Source organism: Suricata suricatta, chromosome 9 (genome assembly GCF_006229205.1).
Source record: "Suricata suricatta isolate VVHF042 chromosome 9, meerkat_22Aug2017_6uvM2_HiC, whole genome shotgun sequence".
In the NCBI taxonomy this organism is placed as follows: domain Eukaryota; kingdom Metazoa; phylum Chordata; class Mammalia; order Carnivora; family Herpestidae; genus Suricata; species Suricata suricatta.
The window spans coordinates 106,758,542-106,764,557 of NC_043708.1; the positions used below are offsets into that span (position 1 = coordinate 106,758,542).

A 6,016-nucleotide genomic window follows, 5' to 3' on the forward strand; every position below is an offset into this window, starting at 1 on the left:
ACTGAGGCCTCCCCTGAGATGATTTTCAATGTGATATAAAGGGTGTGACCCTGGCCTCCCGGAGAGAGCTGGCCTGCAGGCCTGAAGCTGGTGTGGGGAAGAGAGCAGAGCAGAGATGGGGAGAGAGCCCTGGGAATGTCCAGATACCCCTGCCCTTTCCCTAGGCAGGTCACATGAGCCTAGAAATCATCTGGCCACGCCTCCAGTCCCTAGGGCCTAGACTGTCCCAAATGTGTGAAACTCGGGAATTCCTATCACACCACTCACTTGGAGAAGCCCTACGAGCACAAATGAAGGGAAAATAGGCAGCAATCTAGGAGACCCCAGAAGAGCACCCCAAATAATGAACAAAGGACCAGAGTCTCCTCAGTTTTCTGAGACTCCTAGGAATTCAGAGCCTAAAAGAATTTAAAGACTGGGGTCCTGATCTCTCATTTTGACATTAGGGTAAGGAAACTCACCACATGTGCCTGGATGTTGAATTCCCACCAAGTTAGAAAGTCATAGGACATAAGGCATCCAGAATTCTGGACCCCCCAGCCTGATGCTCTTTTGGCTGTAACCGTTGCTCACTTACCAAGAGACTAAAGGGGAGAAAGGGAGTAGATATGGGATGCACCTGGATTCTTTGCTTTTCTCAAAAGTCGTTATGAGGATCAAGCCAGATGATACAATATGTGGTGAAGAAAGGCTTTATCAAAGCCTAAGCACTGTCCAAAAAACCAAGAGATTATTGCTATGAAATTACAGCCTCAAGATTTCCCGGACACAGCCTGACTCTCCCCAGGGAATTAATGGTAAGCCAGGCTGTATTCGAAGGGTGAAGGAGGCAATTAGAACACTGAGCCAAAAGCACCTCCCAGCGAGTCTTGGCCAGGTGGCCATTAACTCAGTCCCCTGCCTCCTCTGCCTTCTACTCCCTCAGCCATCTAGTTATCTGAACTTGGAGAGTCTAGTTGACCTACCAAGAGTCCTGGTTTGTCTGTGATTGAGAGTTTTCCTGATTTAGTAGCTGCCTGTCAAGATTCACTAGCATCGGCATCATTACCATGGTTTCTTTAGCACCTCTGTTGCCCCCTGTACTCTGAGCCACTGTTCTCTCTCTCACCTGAGGGGCGTGTGCATAACTAGGCTCAATTACACACCCATATCCTGTGCCTCTGTCCGTGGTTCTGAAATATGTTTGGGCACACGCTCCTTCTCCTAAGCCTGAAATACTTCTTGGTTTATCCAGGTATTCATTCAATATCTTCATCAATTCGCTTTGACTGTCCAAGAAACCATCCCAAAACATAATGAATTAAAATAAAAAAACATTTCTTTCCTCACAATCTGTGGGTTACTTAGACCATCTTGGTTTGGGCCGTCTTGGAGATCTGTGGTCAGCCAGTGGTTTGGCTGAGGCTGGCAGAGCTAGGATGTCCTCCTCACGTGTCTGATTGACAAGCTGTTGGCTGAGGCATCCTCGTTACTTCCTGTGCAGTCTCTCCAGTATGTTAGCCCAGGTTTATTTGTATGGTGACCTCAGTGCTCCAACCCCACAAGAGAAGGCAAAACCCAATGCTCAAGTTGTTACAAGTCTCTGACACATTGCTAATGGTCTGTTGTCCAAGGCAAATCACCTAGACAAGGTCTGAATCACTGTGGGGGAAGAGTCCCCAGAGGGAACATATGAAGTCGAATGATTGTGTCTGGTTTTTAAATTTTTTTAACGTTTATTTTTAAGAGACCGGCATGAGCAAGGGAGGGACAGGGAGAGAGGGAGATGCAGAATCCAAAGCAGGTTTCAGGCTCTGAGCTGTCAGTGCAGAGCCCAATGAAGGGCTCAAACTCACAAACTGCGAGATCATGACCTGAGCCAAAGTCGGACATGCAACCGACTGAGCCCCCCAGGCGCCCCTGATTGTGGCTGGTTTTTAAAAGCGATCTGCCACATCTTTCATTAGCCCACACCCTCAAAGCACCACGAGGCTACAGACAATGGGATGACCTTCTGGTGACCCAAACAAGAGACAAGTTTGTCCCAGAGCTTTTTTAAGCTGAGGATCACTTGGTCTCTGCTGAAATCACTTTCATAATTGTATCAGGAACAACTAAAAGTCTCTTTGAGCCCTCCCTGTAACATTCAAGGCCACATCTCCAGAACTTTTTTTTCACTTCTAAATAAACATAAACTTTTCTGAATTGAAAGTCTTTTCAGCACTATTCAGCAATAATTTTTTTGGGTTGTGTAGGGCTGGGCAGTAATCTTAGTAATCTTCTTGCATGAATGCAGAGGAGTTCTGAAGTGCAGTAGAATTCTCTGGTCCCCAACTCCCCAGAAGGGAGGTGGTTTTAGAGAGCACCTGCTAGGGGCCAGATCCTAAATTATCATCTGGTCCTCTCAACAGTCTGTCCTTGAATGTGGTCATGGAGAAAAAAGCTGAGATTGGAGAGATTCAGTATCTTGGCCAAAGTCACAGAGGGGTGGCAAGTGGCACAGCGAGGATTCAAAATCAGGAGTTTTGACCTCAACATGCGTTCTTTCCAACACTGTCATTACCTCAGGGTTGCAGTGTTCAGACACAGTGTCTGGGGGCACAGGCTCTTTGATCCCAGCTCTGCCTCTAGCTCCTGTGTGACACTGAGACACTCGTTTGTCCCCTTTGAGCCGCTGTGGTCTCGTGTGCAGTATGAACATTGGAATACCTGCGCCTACTAATGCAGGATTATGTGGGGCAAACGCAAACAGCCTTGGCCTGCTCCCCTCTACTGTGAAAAGCAAGGTCTTCAAGAGAGGGATCCTGGCACCACCTTTCAAACGTTAAGTATATGTGTCCTTTGATCTGTCATTTCTACTTCAAAGAATCTGTGTTAAAGAGATATGTCTATGGTGATTTGGGGTATATGCACAAAGATGTTTATTTCAGCATTGTTTATAATGGAAAAAAAGCACCTAGAACTGATATAAATGCTAAAACAAATTACACTTATCCATTTTACAAAAAAAAACCTATTTGTCATTTTATTTATATATTTATTGAAGATCTAATTGGCTTTATTAAGTGACTCGTGAATTGGGCAACATCTGATGTAGCAAGTAGAGAGATGCTCTACTCATCTTTGTTTTTAAATTTTTTTCTGTTTTTTATTTATTTTTGAGAGACAGAGAGAAACAGCACAAGTAAGGGAGGGTCAGAGAGAGAGGGAGACACAGAATCTGAAACAGGCTCCAGGCTCTGAGCTAGCTGTCATCAGGGCTCGGACCCACGAACCATGAGATCATGACCTGAGCCGAAGCTGGAGGCTTAACTGACTGAGCCACCCAGGTGCCCCTCATCTTTTTTAAAGGCAGAGAAAGACCCGTTGATGAGGATATGTGTCCAAGACATGTCATTTTGAAAGAATATAGTAGATCTATAAATGATAGCATAGAAAAATCATTAAGACATACTTTCAGTGAAAAGAATACATTTTAGGGGCACCTGGGTGACTCAGTCGATTAAGCATCCGACTTCAGCTCAGGTCATGATTTCATGGTTCGTGGGTTTGAGCCCTGCGTCGGCTCTGTGCTGACAGCTAGCTCAGAGCCTAGAGCCTGCTTCGAATTCTGTGTCTCCCTCTCTCTCTGTCCTTCCCCCACTCACAAAATAAACAAACGTTAACATAAATAACCTTATAAATAAAGAAATAAACATTCAGCAATTTTTAATTAAAAAAAGAAAAAATACATTTTAGTGTAATAAATAAATTTATAGATGCTTGTTTCAGTTGAGAGAAGGAAAACTAAAGGAAACACACCAAATGGTTAACAACTGCTGCTCTAGCAATGTGTTAGACTTTCTGTCTCTAATTTAGTTTTCCTTTCTACAGTTTTATATTGTTGAAACATGATCCCAACAAATACGTGTTATATTGTTGATGTAAAGAAAGAGCATAGGGCGCCTGGATGGCTCAGTCAGTTGAGTGACTGACTTTTGATTTTGGCTCAGGTCATGATCCCAGAGTCGTGGGATGGAGCCCCAAGTCAGGCTCTGTGCTGCCCCTCTACCCCACTGGTGCTCGCTCGCTCTCTCTCTCTCTCTCTCTCTCTTTCTCTCTAAATAAAAAAAAGAAAAAAGAAAGAAAGAAAGAGTGCAATTCCAGTGCTGTAAGAAACTTTGAAAAGGACCCTGACCCATGGACAGAAGCTTGCCACAGCCACATAGCTAACCATGGGCAGAGTCAAACTCAGCCCCTACCTTCTCGATGCCCAGCCCAGGCTGGTTTCACTCACCAGGGCCAGACCTTCAGAAACCTTCAGCTGTATAAACCCAAAGAATAGCTGATGTCATACAAGAGGGAAAATCCTGGTCAGAGCATAGTGAATGACACCGGCCTTGGCTCAGCCACCTACCTACTGGGCAAAGTCATTTAACTTCTCTAAGCCCTATTTTCAGCATTTGTAACATGAGACTGATTATGTCCACCTCCCAGGGTTGTTCTAAGGCTCAAATAAGACAGGCAGCAGGTCCTGGCAGCAAAAGCACGAACTTGAACCCTAAACAGATCTGTGTTCAATTATTCAGTTTCCTTTTCTAAACACTGGAACTCGCAAAACCCACCTTACTGGGTTGTTGGCAAGCTAAAGTGACAAAATTCATGTCAACCACTTGGCACGGTCTAGGGACTCAATACAGAAGCCATCTTCATGATGGAAAAGCTCCGTGAGGACTGATGGCCTTTCCAAGGCTCACGCCAAGCATCGAGGTCTTGTGATTTCTGGGTTGCTTTCCCTCCTGGCCTCCTCTTCTCGTCTTTCCTCCTCCTTGAAGCAGGATGCAAATTCCCTGATGCTCCAGGGCTCCGGCTCGGAGGGGAGCTACCCTCTGCCACAGCTGCTCCGTTGGCCAAGTACAGAAGGCATCTCTCCATTTACAGGCCTCACAAATGCAGAGCGTCACTCACGGGGAGAGAAGGGCATGCCTAGAATCTGGAGCTAGACAGGGACAGCTTCACATCCTGAATCAGCCCCTTACAGGTTTTAGGACCTTTTGACTTCATTCTATAAGCAATAGGGAGCCATGGCAAGCTGTTAAGAGGACGGCTTGATTTGAGAGACAATTCGATTCTTTTCTCTATATATGAACGCTCATCTCGATTCACACCTCAGGAATGAAAAAAAAGGCCACCATTACCTGTGCCTTTTAGGATGGATAGAATCTGCCTGTGTCTCTTCTCTGGCTAGCCCAGGGCAGGCTGCAATGAGAGCGAGGGCCAGGACATCTAGCAGAAGGGTATTGCGACATCAGAGAGTAGCTTGAGTTTGGGGACTGGCCAGTGGCTTGGCGCAAGGAACAGGACTTCCCAGTCCCCTCACTGTGCTCAGAGTCAATGCCCCAGGGTCCCGGGGTCAGGCCCCTGCTCAGCACAGAACCATCACACACCTCTAGTAATTCTCCCTGATCCCCCTTAGTCCCTGGCTTGGCTCTCTTCCCTCAGGGCACCTCAGACACACACTAGATGTGCACAACACGGATTGCACTGAACTATAGACCAGGGGGGCCAGGAATTGCTGCTTGGTGACCTCTTCCCCACCCCTGCAATGTGACCTTTCAGCAGCTAAGTAGAGAAGAAGGACATCTGGATTCCATGATTGACTCCAGGGGTGAGAGAGGCACAACTTTGCATTCAGCTGGAGGCTGTTTTGCACCCTGAGCACAAGGGTGGTCCCTCTGGGCCACGACAGAGTCACCGTGAGCTGCCCCCTTCACACCTCTCCTAGGAGGTGTCCGTGGCCTCAGCCCCGTGTGCGTCCCCGGGGGAGCAGCCTCAAGCCCCTCCGCCTCTAGTCTCCCCCTCCCCCCGCCACCATCTACTACTAGAGCTTCTGACCCCCACTCGGGAAAACAGGACATGAACACGCAAAGCCACAGTGAGTCAGTGGATGTGTGGTTCTGACTGTGAGGTGCCAAGAGTCAGAGAAGGGAAAACCCCGAAAGGGGCAGCCTGCTGGAGCCATGGGGCTCTGTCCCTCAGCAAGAGCCCGGCCCGAGCT

At 47.3% G+C, this 6,016-nt stretch overlaps 1 protein-coding gene across 12 annotated transcripts in view; it reads right to left on the reverse strand.

Annotated features, from left to right (window-relative positions):
* Positions 1-6,016, reverse strand: part of TLE3 (TLE family member 3, transcriptional corepressor) — a 136,590-nt gene that overhangs the window by 24,745 nt on the left and 105,829 nt on the right. The gene's annotated exons all lie outside the window — the stretch shown is intronic.